Here is an 18357-nt window from a genome sequence, read left to right as displayed (position 1 = left end):
GGGAAGCCTCGCCACTGCTACAACGCGTCCTATCCATCTTCCTGAATATTGTTCGTTAAGAAATTCCCGAACCGCACGACTGTAGTGCGCGGGAGCACCATCCTGCAGGATCCACATGCTTGCTCGGGTAGCCAAAGGGAAATCTTCCAATAGTCTGTCGAAGAAATTCTAAAAACGCTTCACCAGTTAGGAGTATTCACAATAAATTGTGGAAGCCCTGCCACTGGGACGTATTTCGTAACCCTAGCCGATCGCCGCGTACATCTTGACCTTAACAACGATAACGGAGTGGGAGCGTATACTATATTGCTTACTGCGAACGCGGTCAGGATATAGCATATACGTTTGCTCCGATTTGTCAACTTCGATCACGATGACAGACAGACACACACACACACAGAGATACCATAGATAAAGAATCCGCGTGAGGAAATTTGTTTTCACGCTATAGGATCGGCAACTCCCTATCTCGAACGACAGCTTATTCTGTATACAGTATACTCTGATACGGCATCGGTTGTCAGCACGCGCAAAGCTAGGTCTCTATATAAGCTAGCTTTGTACGTGCTGTTAAAAGACAAAAAACTTCAGGATCTTCAGGATTTAAAATATCCGCGAACTTTTTAGCTCGAGGCTCGTCTCTTGTCAGCAGGCACAAAGCTAGGTTACATAGAGACCTAGCTTTGCGCATGCTGCCAACCGATGCCGTATCAGAGTATACTGTATACAGAATAAGCTGTCGTTCGAGATAGGGAGTTGCCTATCCTGTAGAGTGAAAACAAATTTCCTCACGCCATGAATTTATTTATTAACATGAATATACATGTGTATCATTAGCCTTTCTATCATGTTATTCAGGGATGGGAGGGATCTTTCTATTACATACGCGTTTAACGTCATCGCGGTAGCCAATCAAAATCGAGACACCTGGAAGTTCGAACAGCAGACGACCAGTTTAAAAAAACTGTATGAGGGAATGGGGAAACAATTCTCAGTTAGGTTTACTAAACTGCGTCAACTGAATATTAAAAATGATCGCCGATACGTGAATAAATATCTCAAAACGATATCCGAAAGTGATATTGATCTTTTGAAGTAAATTATAAAAGTGCCTGCAATGTTTTTTTTGAAACTGAAAACTGTTGGTAAAGTGCTAAGCCTAGGCCGTTAAGAAAATGAATGTAACGTAACGGTTGAAAATAAACTACTGACATTTGAAATCGTGAGAATTGATGATGCTGGTTTTTTTCTGCTGTTGGAGGTAAATTAATGCGGTAGTTCATCAATTTACAAGCATAATTAGCCTTTCGCATGACAAGAGCTTTAGCTTTAAAAACCAACCGCCGGAAATTCTCTGACGTCACGCAAACTAAGCCCTCCCATCCCTGAATATGTAGTTTAACCAGTCAATGCAGATATATATTCATGTTAAATGAATAAATTCATGCTCACGCGCATTCTTTATCCATGGAGATACGTTTAGTGTAATAACTCTCCGTGACGTCATCGTCACTCGGAGAGGTGATAAAAACTATACAGAGAAGCTTCATCATCTTGTTGAGGGTGCTTCTCGCTAGTCTAGGGTAGTAAATAGCCAGAACATTTGACGCAGCAAGGGGGTGATGGTTAACCTAGAGCGAAGATGACGGTTATTTGTCTTCTGCTAGCAATTAATTATCCGAACATCTGTTAAACATTTTCAGGGAAAAATTAAACCACCATTTGAGCCAACGTTTCTGCTCCCTTCAATTTGATGTTCATCCCATTTGTGTCTATAACCTTTTTTATCGGTAAACATACTTAATCAACGCTATTTTTATTTCTGAGACTCAGAGTGATGGATGTCACTTAAAGGTACTGTGGAGGATGTCTGTGTGTGTTGTGTCTGTCTGTCCTTTGTTACTTTTCTTCTTGAGTAAAAATCCACACAATGTTTGGTGTTACTCGAAAGAAGGCAATGGGGGAACCATCATAATTGTCTAACGGGAATTCCAGTTACAGGGCAGATGACGTATTCAGGGTTGGAAATAAGGTGGATTTTGTTAGTGGCCCTCGGGACCAGCGACCCCTCATGTTGGAATTACTAAACTGGTCCTTGGGACCAGTGATACTTGCATTAAATATTCTAGTCCCATTATAAATTTAATTTTTAAATTTGTGAGAATTTAAAGCACGTAAAGGCACAAAAGTAAAGAAGATGAAAATTATAATTCATTTTGAATTTTAATTTTACTGTTGGAAAAAGTACGATGTCAAAATCAAAAACAATTAACTTTTATTTCTTATCACAAATTCATAATTTTACAACTAGTTGCTACTATAGCCAATCAACATGTCCAATGATATTTCAAGTTCTTCATCCATTTCTGAACTATCCTTATTGCGTTTTACATCCTTTCGGTGGCTATAACTTCTTTCGCTATCAGTAGGTCGAAGCCAGAGTGCGAGAGCTCCATTCGGATCAAAATCCTGTAACGTGACTAGTACCATACACTACTGCCTTATACGACTACTGACAACTAGTACGAACTCTAGTCTTGGCTGTGGACTACAACTTCTACAAGAACCAAAAAAGGATTTATGGGATAAGAACGTCGGAGTTAGCGAATTCACTCCCCATCCTCGCATACTTTATTGAGAAACTTCGTCTGCTTATATTTTGACTCCACCCACAAATTCTGTATATAGCTACTTCTAGAGATCGAATTTGTGGGTGGAGTCAAAATATAAGCAGACGAAGTTTCTCAATAAAGTATGCGAGGATGGTACTAGAGGCTAAAGCTACGATCCGACGTTCTTATCCCATAAATCCGTTTTTGCAAGAACTCATTCTAGAATAGACGCAAGTCGAGATCAATAGTCAAATTGATAGTAGGGAAGTTTTAGCCAAAGAGTACTAACTACTAGGAGTAGAATTGGCAGAAAATGTGTTGAGCTAGAAATATTCTAAGAAGAAACCCCGAATTAATATACTGGTCCCACCGTCTACTTTTTCCAAAACCGACAATTAATAAACTGGTTTTATACTTGTAAACCTGTCTTATTTCCAGTCCTGTTCAGACGTAGACGAGTATCACAGGCTAATGGACAGCCAGGCTGAGAAATAAGGCGGTGACCAGGAAAAATTGCAAATGGCAATATATGATTAAAAAAAACAGGATATAAAATAAAATGTACAACATTGAGGGACCTTCCAATTTATTACAGTCGTCTCTAATAGTTTATTCTACAGGGCCGGTAGGCCCTTGTAGATATGACATGACACCCTTCCGTAATGGTTAATGAGGTAAGGCTTATCCCTTCTCTTCAAGAATCTTTTACTCTCATCAAGAACATAATACTCGACTTTGGTAGAAACTGGGCGCGATTTAACTATATCATAGTTTTCAGCGAAACTATACAAGTAATTCTTTGGGCCTATTAGGATAATAGTCGTCAATCCAAGACTCGTAATAAATATCAGTAGACTCTGGTTCAAGCATCATCATATCAGCTTTAGACTTAACGCGGCGATTTCGATAAATGTTGACATCAAGCCATCTAATCGTTGAAGTGGGGTCAGTGCCATAGAGAGAAATTCCGAGCAGAGTGTCACTAGCTTCCAGGGCTCCACACTCTCTGCTAGACAACACTCTAAGACCGATGTTAAATAAACGACTTCTTAACGTTTTTGTAGAGTTTATGTCCTCAAACATATCAGTTGCATGAGTTTTCTCACTTTTGGTTGTATATTTTGTTACGTAATAATTTAGAATGGCGGTTTTTTCACCAACATATTGAATGTCCATATTTCCATTCCACGCAAGCAAAACTGCTGCATTGTAGTCATTAACCATCACGCATTCCTCTTTTCGAACAATACTGTAGAGTCGACTGTTGGAAGATAACGTTTTTCTCGCTGCTATTGATTCAACGATATCTCTTATGGTAAGGAGTTCAGTGACTAGGCGTGGGAATCCAAATCGACAAACTGATACAAAACCTTTTCTGGTTTTCTTTTTTCGCATGCAATAGCTGTTATGTTTGTGGGTTTGGTATGACGTGACTCGCTGATGAAGAGTTGGCGAAAGGTTTTTGTTGGGTATAGCGCAAGTTACGTACTTAGAGATAAAAGACGCAACCTCTGCAAGTGAAGACTCGTGAAGGATAGGGGCGTCTTTAACCCACAACATCAAATGGTTATGTTGCGCCCCACGCGATAGATATTCGCGTCTCCAAAAGTAATTTACAACGTTACCGAGCGGGTCATCTGATGACGTAATAAAATCCAACATAGCTTTAAACTTGTTTTCAATGAAGCGGGAAGTGGAGACAGGGTCAAGCGCAACTAACTGAGAAACGCTTTTGTTTGCCATTTCAGGACTGTTGACTTCCATAATGTATTCACGTAAGTCATCCCACATCCATTCAGAAGGACTTATGGTAAGGAACCCGTAATTTTGCGTCATACAGTTAACATCGTTTCGAGGTTTTTTCCAGTACTGCTCGGTGTTCCTCAATCTACCAAATATCGCAGTTAGGTCGCCTTCAAACTCATCTTTATTAAGCATCTCAAAGTATTGTTGAGCTGTAATTTGTTCCTTTTGATTGACACAGTTCATTTTACAGAAAATGCCAGAATTTATTTGACGCAGATTAGCATCATTTAGTAAAAAGAAGAGATATTGGTGATTTAAGCGAAACTGACAGTGTTTTGACATTAATCTAGCTTTTATAAATTCACTTGATGTTAATCTTTGCTGACGAACTTGAAACTGGCCATATTTTCCTTCTACATAAAGGTCGGGGAAGCACTTTACATCTAAATCTTTATCTCTTGAATCAATGGGAGCAGCATTAACCTTAAGCATTTGGTAGAGCTCTGAAATTGGAACGTTTCTTCTCCTCTCATGCAAAGGGTAAATGGTGTATTGGTCATAATCCCTCTCTTTATCAATGGTAATTTGGGTTAGGAGTGCACAATCACCCACAACAACGTCATCTACCTGAAGTTCTGGCCGGTCCACAATATGTTGGACATTTTCATTTATAGAGCTAATGAATTGATGAGGCGATCGTGGGAGTTTTATCTGAGAGTAGTGAGCGTTTACACTTTTTAGGTATTCTAACGCAGCATAAACCTTGTTGATATCTACAATATCTTCCCACACAATTTTTGACTTTGTTGGCACACCACGAACCACGATATAGAGCTCAGGGTTGATGTTAATCGGATCTTCTGGCAGGCAGATATTTTTAAGCGTTTCTTCAAGTGGCAATGGAAGGTGGAAAGTTCTGCCTTTTACTTTTTTCACCAAATGTTGATTAGGCAAATGTTTGTTTGCGACAGGATTCATTGACATTACGACCTGAAATGCTTTGGCGCGCTGGATTAAAATCTTCTCATAGTCATTTAACACGCTTATCTATGGTGGAATAGCACTAACGTACAAATCATTCAAAACACAGGTTGATGGCAGTTGATTTGCTCGAATTTTTCGTAAACACGAATGACAAATGTGCATGTTAAGTTGTGTTAATAACTTGACATTAAATACTATAGTTTAAGTTTAAAAGATACTTTATTCTGGACTCGACTGTACAGCATGCTAGCTAGCTCATGACTGACTGCCCTATCCCGTTATGCCATATGAGGTTACCTCGTGAGATCAAAGTCCTTTACCACGTCATAGCTCCCCATTGGCTAACCCAATTCTGACCTCTGACCTCATTATAACATCCTTCCTTTCTAGTAATAATTTAAAAGTCTAACAAATAAAAACAACCTGTCTAGTAATAATTTTAAAAGTTTAACAAAACAAAACAGAGAATAAAACAGCCTGTTTTTTAAACTAAGCACTTATTAATTGTTCGTTAATTTGGCGAGTATCTTTGTGGAGGTCGACGTACTCTTGAATCATGTTTTCTTTCTTGTTGATTGTTTATTTGTTTGGGTATAGTTTCTTCTTGTATGGGCTGTTGCGGGAAGGGTTGCCGATAGGGAATAAAAGGTGAGTTTCCGGGTATTGTAGTTCTGGTGAACTGTGTTCCGATTGGTTCAATTCTTGGTGTAAGCGAGGTTTGTTGTTGAATGCGATTATGAATCTGGAATGTCTTCGGAACAGTAGGTACTTGTTGAGGTTCCAGGATATTTTGAATTGTGACCGCTACTTCATCTCGAGTTGGTTCAGGTTGTGGTGGTGTTATAAGGGTTGTGTGGTTCTGTGCTGAACTTGGTGGTTGCGTTTGTTGTGATTGTGGATTTTGATATTGTTGCTGAACACGAGTCTGGTGTGTTGATTGTTGATTCTGTCCTGGATGTTGCTGAACACGAGTCTGGTGCGTTGATTGTTGGTTCTGTCCTGGAAATTGTCCAATCCTTGCTGTGGCGTTATGGTACATCGGTATCTGAATTCTAGCCGTTATTGGTTTTATAGTAGGGTTAGTTTTCGTTTGACTATAGTCCGGACGCAGATGTATTCTGTTTCGACGGAAGTTTTGACCTTTCGCTGTCAGAATGTGATATGATTGTGGTTCTTGAGCATGTGCAATTATTCTTGCGGGTAACCATGTACGGGGTGCCGCGTAGTAACGAACCTTCTGACCAATATATAAAGGTGGTAATGATGAACGATGATTTGATTGGCGTATCATGTTTGCGTTATTGTCTCGCAACCCTGCATCAATGCGTCTTGTAGGATAGTGTGGTTTCAATTTATCTATGTGCGTTGTTAATGGCGTACGTAAACGCCGTCCCATCAGCATTTCGGCCGGAGATAAACCATTACTTTTGGGAGTTGTCCGGTACTCCATTAGGACATAGTGTAAGTCTCTCCCTTCTTGTTGTGCCTTGTGGAGAGAATTTTTTATGGTTTGTACGGCTCTTTCGGACATTCCATTAGATTGTGGGAAGTATGGACTTGATGTAACGTGATCGACATGCCATTGTTGAAGGAATTCTTTGAATTGAAGAGAATTAAAGGGTGGACCGTTATCAGATACCAATCGTTGAGGTGCTCCATGCCTTGCGAATTGTGGATTCATGAAATTTATGATGGCTTGTGCGTTGGTCAGTCTTAGTTCTTTAGCTTCGATATATTTTGAATAGTAGTCTATCATTAAGATTATAGGCTTGGAATTGACTTGAAAGAGATCAGTCCCTACAGTTTGCCAGGGATATTGTGGTATGCTATGAGGTGTTAGTGGCTGTTTCTTATTCATCGGGTCTCTACTGCGACAGATTGTGCAGTTTTGAACATATGATGTAATGTCGGCAATCATGTTCGGCCAGAAAACGTGTTGTTTGGCCCTGGCAATTGATGCGTTAATCCCGTGATGGGCGCCGTGAACTTGGTTTAATAAATCTTGCTGAAGAGCTTTAGGCACCAACAGGTTTGTCCCTCTGTATAATAATCCATCTTCTTCATGAAGTTCTGTTTGATATTGCCAAAATGTAGTGGCCTCTGGAGTCAGTTGATTTCGATATTTTGGCCAGCCATCTGTAATATATTCGCGGATTTGGGCTAAGACTGGGTCGTGATCAGTTGCAGTCTTGTATTTGTCCAGTGCGCATGTATGTAACGTTGTTATAGTGTAGACTGCTGTATGTGGGCCATCCAATATGTCAGTGTTTATTTGGCAGTCCGTTAGAGGTTCCCTGGATAAAGCGTCGGCCACATACATCCTGCTTCCAGGAACATAAACCAGCTTAGGGTTATATCTGAAGAAACGCAGAAGTAAGCGTTGAAGTCGTGGAGACAATAGAGTCATTGGTTTCTTTACAATTGCCAGGAGCGGACTATGGTCAGTTTCTACTGTTACTTGGGTGCCTGCAATATAAAAATCAAAATGTTCACATGCGTGAATAACGGCAAGAAACTCTTTCTCAATCTGCGCATATCTTGATTGTGTATCGGTAAAAGTCGTGGATGTATATGCGATGGGCTTGTTGTCTTGCATTAATACTGCACCAACTCCGTGCTGACTGGCATCTGTAGAGATAACGTTTGGTAGTTTAGGGTCGTAAAATTGAAGTACTGGTGCTGATGAAATACTTGTCTTCAGCGAGTCGTAGTGTCTTTGGTGTGTTGATGTCCATTCATAGAGTACATCCGGTTTAAGTAGGTCTCTGAGTGGTGCCGTGTCTTCGGCGTATGTTGGAATGAAACGGCATATATAATTTACCATGCCTAAGAAACGTTGAAGTGTTTTCTTATCCTGAGGCGGTGCGAGTGAGCAAATGGCTTCAACTTTCCTAGGGTCCACATGGATTCCTTCATTTGTGATCAGGTGTCCAAGATAGGTGATGCGTGATACCGCAAGTTGCATTTTTCGTTTACTGAATCGTAAATTATATTGTTTGGCACGTTCTAGGATGCTATGAAGTACAGTTAAATGAGACTTCATGTCTGACGTTGCTATCAAAAAGTCATCTGTAGAGATGTGGACATTAGGAAATTCGTGAGCGGGGAAAATATCTCGCATCTGACGCTGGAAGACTTCGGTTGCAGTGACGATGCCGTAAGGAAGTCGTTTAAAGCGGTACCGTCCATGTGGCGTCGCGAATGTACAAAGGCGCGAGCTGTTCTCAGTGAGTGGAATTTGCCAAAAGGCACTTTGAGCGTCAAGGACGGTGAATACTGTGCAACCTTTTAGTTCCGCAAAGATTTCTTGCGTGGTTGGTAAAGGATAGGGTTCTCTTCTTATGGCACCATTTAAATTCCGGGGATCCAGACAAATACGAACTTCCTGAGTCGAGTCAGCTTTAGGTAGTTTTGTGGGCTTCGGTACGACTACGATAGGGTGAACCCAATCAGTTGGTTCATTAACAGGAACTATAATACCAAGGTTCAACATACGATCCAGTTCCTTGTGCGTAGCTTCACGATATGCATGAGGGATCTTATGACATGCTGATGCAATAGGTACAATGTTGGGTTTTAATTTGATGTCATATTCAGCCGGTAGCTTACCAACAGTATCGAAGATCATATGATATTGATCAATGAGTTCTGTCGCTGTGCCAGTATTTATAGTGGATCGTGTTGTTGCGATATCTTTGGGCTGAGTTCCTATGAAGGTTGCATGAGTGTGTGCGGTGTTGGGTCTTATTTGTGGTGGCGGACCCAATGGTGTGGAAGTGTGTTGTATTAGCCCCAGTTGTTGTGATGTAACGGCTCCAAGAATGGGTACATGGTTGTGTGACGTAACGTAGAAAGGGCAATTTGGTAGGTAGGCGGTGCCCGACATGCTAGGAAGATCAACAACGCCATCAATAGGAATTGAGTGTCCGGAATAGGAGGAAACGGTGTAGAGTGGTTGACGTAGAGGGGGCTGGTATGGTAGAGAATTGTATATCCCTCTTGATATTAGATTCACTTGCGAGCCAGTATCTAGCTTGAATCTATGTCGAGTGTTAAATAGATAAAGTTCGTCATATAATTCATCACCAGGGTTATTGCATCTGAATGTAGCGGCAGTCGAAAGACATGTCAGATCCGTGGTGGGTGAAGTTGAGTGACGCTGTCGAGGATGAATACTGATGCTATACGTAGTGTATGTTTGATCTTCATGTTGGAAATCTTGGTAATACTGATCAGTTTCGTCAAAGGATGAGAATTGGTCATTTGAGTCGTCCATTTCGATGGGATATGTTTGTAGACTGTAGGTTGAGCGGCATGAGGTAGCCCAGTGACCCTTACGTTGGCATTTCAAACATTTGGAATTTTTGGCTGGGCATGATTGATATCGATGCTGCGTGTTGCAATTTTGGCAAGGTCGTGTCGTACGTTGAGGGTCGGATTGATAATTGGAACGATGAGAGCTTTGAGAGTTTGGGTCACTGCGGTGAAATGGTGGACGTTGATAATTAGCAGTATTGCCGCGAGAAGAATACCGTTGCAATTCTTGTGATTGTTGATTGTGTCTAAAGCGCGGTCTTATTGTGGATCTGTGTCGATTAAGAGCATCCACAGTGAATTCTTTTGCTGCCGAAGGCTGTGTTGTGGTAGTAGACATGGCACGAGCCTGAGAATTGGTGATTTCATGCGCCTTACACATGATTATTGCAGTGTCTAAGTCCAGAGCATTGCCTTTATTTAGTAGTTGTAGTCTGAGCTCTTCATTCTGGATGCCAGCGACGATCATAGTGCGTAACAAAGGATTTTGTTGAGGTCCGAGATTGCATGCTTGGGCCTTGGTCTTCAAGTCAGTGTAGAATTCGTCAAAAGTTTGTGTAGGGCTTTGTCGAGACGTAATAAAAGCGTATTGATGAAATACCTCTGTTTGATAAGGTGCATAATAGAGATCAAATGCAGCAAGTATTATAGGCACTGTGCGATCATCCCCTGTTTCAGGTATCTCCAATGTATGATATATACGGCGTCCAGCGGCTCCTAGTATGTGGAGGAAAGTGGCTACTTGAGTAGGAACAGTTTCTCTATTTAGTTTGGCAGCGGCAGCAAAATAACCGAACTCCTCTTTATAAGTTTTCCAAGACGAAGCGGGATCTATCCCTGGTTCGAAAGCTTTAGGGCAAGTGATGGAGGCCATAGTAAAGTGGGCCTTGGCAAGTGAATCAGCAGACAAAAGCGAGTGAGTGAGCAAACGAGGCGTGTGAAATGGCGATCAACTCTATCACCATGTTAAGTTGTGTTAATAACTTGACATTAAATACTATAGTTTAAGTTTAAAAGATACTTTATTCTGGACTCGACTGTACAGCATGCTAGCTAGCTCATGACTGACTGCCCTATCCCGTTATGCCATATGAGGTTACCTCGTGAGATCAAAGTCCTTTACCACGTCATAGCTCCCCATTGGCTAACCCAATTCTGACCTCTGACCTCATTATAACAGTGCAGACTGTAATTTAGTTTATTTTTTTGTAGTAGTCAAGTAGATAGCTCCAAACACTAGTGTCTATAGGTTTTCGTAAACGTTCTATAGATGAAACATCTCTTGAACAACGAAGTTTGATACATGACATGCACTCAAGCTTTGGAGTATCAAGACACTTGAGTTTAAAGGATTTGAAAGCGTTTCTATGCTTCTCTATGATATCATCTTCCATAATTTCATTGGAATTTATATTTTCCATAACCGTACTTCCAACTGTTTGTTGCTTTCCATATTCCTTCAATTTGTCGCTTGTAACGATTCATCTATATTCTTCAAAAGCTTACAAATGCTCTGTACTTCATAGATTTCTCTTATTATTGTTCTGAGGCGTGGAAAATGCGATTTTACACCTTTGACATAAGCTATAGATTTAAGCAGTTGTCCTTTTTGTATTGATGAGTAATACTGAACTGTGGTTTTGTTCACCCAGTTTGCGAAACACTTTTTTAATTGTACAATAACGTTTTCATCTAACGCGCACAAATCATCACAACAAACCCAGACTAGACCTTTGGAATCTATTTTGACGTGTCAAAGACCGGTTTGCCCGCATTATCAATTTCAATAGCTTTATCTTTAGCTTCATAGACTTTGTATGATTCGTGTGCATAGTATGGCTCCTGGTTATCCCGGTGCTCCGATTTTCCAAGAAAAGCTTCTAATTTGTCACTTAAAGTACTATCTGCAGGACATGCGGTCAGTTTTTCTAATGATATTTTTAGTTTTTGTCTTAATTTTTCAACTGTTTTGTTAAAGTTCCCCAGAGCCAATTTTCTAGTGTGAACCGTCCATTTTATAATTTTTCTGCTTTCAACCTGTCCTTAATTTTTATAGTTAGAGCTTGAGTAAATTTTTCCAAATTTTTCAATTGCAACTGTAGTTTGTTGCTTGATCTTTTTCTTCGGACTGACTCAACATTAACTTCAGGTTGTGAGTCGTTGTAACGCGCCACAGCTTCACGATTAACTTCCGGATGTGAAACAGTGTAGCGAGCTACGGCTTGACGATTGACTTGCGGATGCGAAGCAGTGTAGCGCGCTACTGCTGCCTTGTTAACTTCCGGGTGTGAAGAAGTATAACGAGCTAGTGTGTCTTTTCGTTTTTCAGGGTTGTTTTGCCGATAGTGGTAAGCTGCTTGTTTAAGTTGTTGAGAACGTGTCATTTCTGAGGTTTTAGGCCTTCCTCTTTTAATCTTTTTGGGTCTCCCAATCCCAATGTGTTTGGAAGACTTATCAACTGGCGTGAAAGCTTCATTAGTCGTTAGAGAAGAACTAGGGAGAGGGATGAGCACTTCAAAATGACCTCTTAAAAAATTGCCAGAGAAACGTAAACGTTTCACTGGGTTCCCACGATTATCACCAAAATGTCCACTCAAATGGCCATTTTGATACACCTCGAAAGTGTAGGGATACAAAGCAGCGGCCGCCATAAGTTCAGATACAGATCCGTACGTCGTAGCTTGCAGTATTGCCGTCGCGTACAGATCAGCGTTATTGTAAGGGTCTCCATGCCCGTCACACGTATAAAGGTGCATCTGATCCCAATGCTCAAACACATAGTTCACTATCGCACGCCTAATGTCATACGACGACTCAAGGTTCGCAAACACAGAAAATGATATTGAATGCAAGAGACATGAACCATCTCCAGGCATAGGAACCACTCGGTGTGGAGTGGGATCATCATTATTCAGGAATAAAGTTTCAGTTTCTATAGCTCTATTCATTTTTATGTCCGTCGGTATGTAAAGAACAAACAATAGAATATAGATAGCAATCCAATGAACGTCCAAGCAAAGCAACCAACGTGCAAGCAAAGCAACCAACGTGCAAGCAAAGCAACCAACGTTCAAATCACTAGCAAACTAATATTACGGCTTTTCTATTGCTTCAATTCAAACAACGTGAAAAAAACGCAATCAACGTCCAAATCACTAGCAAACAAATCAGAATAGTCCGTAAATAAAAACCCATTTTAAACGCTATTTCATGTTAAGAAAGAAAGATCCTATGAAAAACATTAACATGTACAAAAATAGGCCAAGCCTCGCTTCGTGCCCGCTCCGCCGTAAAACGTTCTGAGATCCCATGTAGAGCCAAGTCTGCCTTTTGTTCTCATTCAATCGCCAATTGAACAATTATGTTATAAATTAAGTCCTTTTCCTAATTAATAACCAATATTCTTTGACTCTATCATTATTATACATCTTTGTTCGTATCAAAAATATCGTGACTTGGCAATCGCAGGTAAGTAATATTAAAAGGAAATCACTAAATCGTTGCCGATTTTAAAATAATCGAAGGGATGTTCACTAAATCGTTTATGGTATAGGGGATATGTACAAGTTTATAAGATGAGTCATGCTCAACCTTATGTACAAATTATATGGTGAGTTATGCATAACCCTATTTACATGTTTATTAGGTGAGTTATACATAACCTTATGTACACATTTATAAGGTAATTACCTGCGCTTGCCAAGTCACGATATTTTTGATACGAACAAAGATGTATAATAATGATAGAGTCAAAGAATATTGGTTATTAATTAGGAAAAGGACTTAATTTATAACATAATTGTTCAATTGGCGATTGAATGAGAACAAAAGGCAGACTTGGCTCTACATGGGATCTCAGAACGTTTTACGGCGGAGCGGGCACGAAGCGAGGCTTGGCCCATTTTTGTACATGTTAATGTTTTTCATAGGATCTCACTTCTTTTTGTAGACCCTCTCGTTATACTTCGGTAGTTATATTAAAAGAAGACCCTCTCGTGGTACTTCGTTTACCAATATAATCGCTAACGTTTCTCCATATTTACGCTGAATTACCCCTTTCGACCCGCAGAGAATATGCAATAAAGATTGTACGCGATATCCTAATATAAGAATGTAGCATCAGTTACGACACATTTCTTTTAAATTACTACACCTATTAGCTTTAATATATATTTAACTTTCGGTTAACTTTGGCCCATTACGTCCTTTCATCAAGAACACACACTATTACTGTTAAAAAGACGGCAGCGCCATCTAGTTTTAAAATAAAGAACTAAAGAACAATTTTATAAAAATTTCGGGATGTTTTAATTTTTCTGTGCTTTATAAAATAAATGAAAACTAAATCCTGAATTTTAAGTTTCTATCTACCCTAGAAGTACCTTAGAATTTTGATGATCGGTGAGTGAGTGAGTGAGTGACAAAATAAGGTAAATTTCACCTGCGATATTTCGAAAAGTATATTGGGTAGGATCTTGAAATTTGGAAACTATAGCTAGAATTGACAGTCCTCGTGGCAAGCAAAATTTCAGACTTTTACCTATACCCATAGCGAAGTTACAGTGGGCTTAAAAGAGCCACGAGTTGCTTCGAGAAAAGGATGTCAGTGCTCGACTTGGCTGGGAGCACTACCGTGCTCCCAGAATCCATTGAAACCATGGTAACTTACACTGTCGTTGAATAATTCAATGAACGTGCAAGCAATGCAATAAACGTGCAAGCAAAGCAACCAACGTTCAAATCACTAGCAAACGATTGAACTGAAAACTACTCCCATAGAGTCTAGGTATATTAGAGCGGGTTTGCAGAATTTCCGTCAGATGGCGCGGCATTCGAGCCACCTGGCGGAAATTCTGAAAACCCGCTTAAATATACCTAGACTCTATGGGAGTAGTTTTCAGACCATCCGCTAGTGGCGCTGATTAGACATATGGCCAATTGCGCTTTTTCCTTACTATTATAAGGGAAACAATTTCTATATATAAACCAAAATTTTAAAAGAATCGGGTAAGAGGGGTACGCTTCAATTTAAACGTCAATATTAGCAAAGTTTGAGAAGATAACAGGTATAACTTTATTTTAAACGATTTAACTATTATGAATGATAATTATTGAAGATTAAAATAATTAAAAATAATTATATTTATTTAAATATAAAAGATAAACCTCTCGTGCAAAGAGAGAGATTATCATTGCCTCCTATATCTACCAAGGTCCGTGCATGCGATATAGTTCCTTCATTGCCTCCTATATCTATCAAGGCCCGTGCATTGTGATATATTTCATTCATTGCCTCCTATATCTATCAAGGCCTGTGCATTGTGATATATTTCATTCATTGCCTCCTATATCTATCAAGGCCTGTGCATTGTGATATATTTCATTCATTGCCTCCTATATCTATCAAGGCCCGTGCATTGCGATATATTTTTCAAAACAACAACAAAAATGCGAAGCTCCTCTCAGAACATAATAATTTCTTTTCTCTGTATATGAAATGAAAATATGGATAATATTGCGCTTCTTCTTTAATGGTATGAATCCTTGCCTGTCTATTAATATTTTACGTAGGAGTAATACGTTTTTAGCGAAGTCTAGAGAGGATAAACATAAGCGAAATTTTTTCGGAAAAAAAATACTGCTTCCACTAATGGGTTTATACTCCTTGTTACTGTTGTATAGAGTAATCATGATAAAAGCTTAAAAAATTACGAGAGGACAAACCTTTTTTATCCTCTCGTTTAATTCTTAATAAGAATATAAAACATTTATTTTGTATCAAAAAATGTTTTTTTGTGCTAAGATTGCTTTAGAAAAATCCAAACGGTTAGGCATTGGTAAAAAAGACATGTGTAAGCTATTTGCAAAGATGATAATTGTTTTACATGTTTTAATTAAGACTGAAGCTTCCACTATTGTGTTTATGCTCCTTGTTTGCTTGACTGAAAACCATCTAGGTATAGATAACAGTCAGACCAAAAATTTCAAAAATATATATTTTAAATCTAATCAGATACGCCCACCTAGTTGAAAATAGACCTATTAAATTTGCGGGAGCCATTCTTGAGAAGTTTTCTTTGCTTGTAGGTGGTTAATTTATCTACCAGTAAATATTTGTGTTTGGAAGTTGGATATTAAGTCAAATTAAGTGGTTGTAAAGAGCCAGCAGGTATTTGCCGCTTCTTTTTGTGAGTATTTGATTTTTTTATGTACAATGAAGGAAGACAATGTTGAGAGTAAGGATGAAATGCGGAAGCGCAAAGCGCGGGAAAGGATGAGGGCAAAAAGGTCGACGTTTTCATTGGATACTTAAGTTTATATAATCCTCTCGACACAGAGAGGTGATATTTTGGTTTCCCAACTTGTTTATCAATTCTTGTACCAATTATAAGACCAGTCTGCATAGTTAAACATTCAAGAAATACTTCCGAATGATTTTAAAATTCAAATTAGGTTCAAATTTTAAGGATAATTTTAAACAAGGACTGCCGACCAATCGCGTAACGCCCTACCTTTTTGTTAACAAAATTCTCGTGGCACGTTCCGTGTTGAATGAAATTTTGCACGAGATTTGGTAAAATTAGGCGCGCGACGTGACAATCGTGGCGCGAGACTTTATAATTAGCTTTATATCCGAACGGTGGCGCGTTGACAAAAAACGAGGTTAAATCTCAGACTCTCGCTGATTGGACGAATTCAAATTTTTGACTACTCAACTTGTTTTTAAGGGTAGATGGACGACTTACACTAATTAACCATGGAGAAACCTACTTCCCCCTATATACTTCTGTCAATAGTTAAGGATAAATAGCAAAGGATAAATAACAAAGTGGTCCCTGGGACCACTGACCCGAGGCTTATTAATAAATAAATTGGTCCGACCAATTAATAAACTGGTTGTAAACCTACCTTATTTCCAACCCTGTTCGGACGAAGGGGAGTATCACAGCCTCACAGGCTAATTGGCAGCCAGGCTGAGAAATAAGGCGGTGACCAGGACAAATTGCAAATGGCAATATATATGATTAAAAAAACAGGATATAAAATAAAATGTACAACATTGAGGTACCTTCCGATGATTACAATCGTCTCTAATATTTTATAAAAATGATGCTATTGCTGTCTCAAATAAAACTCACGGACAGATTTAGTAGGTGAGTCTTTAAGAGGCCGTAGCAAATTACGACGGCACTGCTTCTGCGAACAATTTGAACTATAGACTGAGAATGTGATGTCGTGTCGTCTGCTGAAGATTGACGAGTCGAATGGACATGCAGTTCCTCTTTTAAAGTGACGGTTCCTCCTTACTGTAAAATAGAAACGTTCATATTATCCCTGACTGTTAAGAATTTATATTAAACTGATAGGAAACGCTAAATCTTTGTTTATGGCTATAATTTTATTATTATCAAAATGTTACGTATATTATATACTTTTGTAAAATAGTGGGGCTCATTCCATTTTTAAAGCCGTTTTCCATAGTGGGAAATTGATTAGTAGGATAGTAGTATTCCCCCTACGAGAAAATCAAAACCTATAACGGAGAAAATAGTATGGAACGCTACATCGTGCCAACTAATCGTAGGTAAATATTCCCCCATTTTTGTTCTGATCAGCATCTTAAATTGCCGCCTTTTCCAAAATATTGCAATATTACTGTATTTCTGCCGTGAAAAGAGGCGCATACTCAGCCCTTCGTGAATAAACATGCAAAATGAAATGGGGTAGCAATATATTGGCCTTTTAATTAGGGGTCCTTAGTGTCGTACTTGAGAGGCCAGTACAGAATGAACATGCAAATTTAAACCGAAGGGAGGTTTCTTATGTTACTTTTGGTTCACTTAATGACGATTAAAATAATTAATATCAATTATATTTAATTATGTAAAGAAAAACCTCTTCATTGCGTCTCGACTCGGAAAGGTTTATTTTGGTTTCCCAACTTGTTACTACTATCCTACTAAAAACATTTTGCCACTATCGATGGCGGCATCGTCGTATAAATATTCACAGCTCAAAATTGAAACAGTTTTTCCTTAGAGCACAAAGCTGGCAAATATTGCTAGTATTAATTTAGAGCCATCCCTTCCAGATAGCTCAGACATTGACCTCGGGACAGAGTCCGACTTCTTGAAGGACTCTGATACCGAGAGGACCTGCGCTCCTGTTACTGGGATGGAGCTGGGGGCCGAGGGTGCTGCTGGTGGTGGCGAAGGAGATACCGGTCCTGGATCGGGACTCCACGCTACCGCCAAGCGGTAGCCGGGGCCGCCTCTCTCCCTAAGTCATGAGCATCAAGGTGATCCAGATCAACCTGCATCACTGCAAAGCAGCCTCGGCAGTTCTCTGCCGGAGGTTTGCCTTAGAGGGCCTGGATGTGGCCCTCATTCAGGAACCTTGGATTCATAATGGCAAAATCCTTGGTTTAAAGAATGCAGGTAATATCTCTTATGACTTTACCTCACCCAACCCCAGGGCGTGTGTTCTGACCAGGAAGGGTCTTGACATCCTTCCGCTTCCGAACTACCTCACTAGGGATACTGCTGTGATTAAGGTAATGCCCTCCTCTTCTGGAGAGGCAACTGGCCTTATCATGGCGTCTGCTTACTTTCCCCATGATGCCACTGGCTCCCCTCCACCACAGGAGGTTGTCACTCTTGTCGACCGCTGTGAGAGGCAGGGGGACAGGCTCATTCTGGGT

Source organism: Phalangium opilio, unplaced genomic scaffold (assembly GCF_054372755.1).
Source record: "Phalangium opilio isolate 3A_F unplaced genomic scaffold, DU_Popi_V2 ptg000537l_1, whole genome shotgun sequence".
Lineage (NCBI taxonomy): Eukaryota > Metazoa > Arthropoda > Arachnida > Opiliones > Phalangiidae > Phalangium > Phalangium opilio.
The sequence above is the reverse complement of the archived record's forward strand: the minus strand, read 5'-3'. Positions refer to the sequence as shown.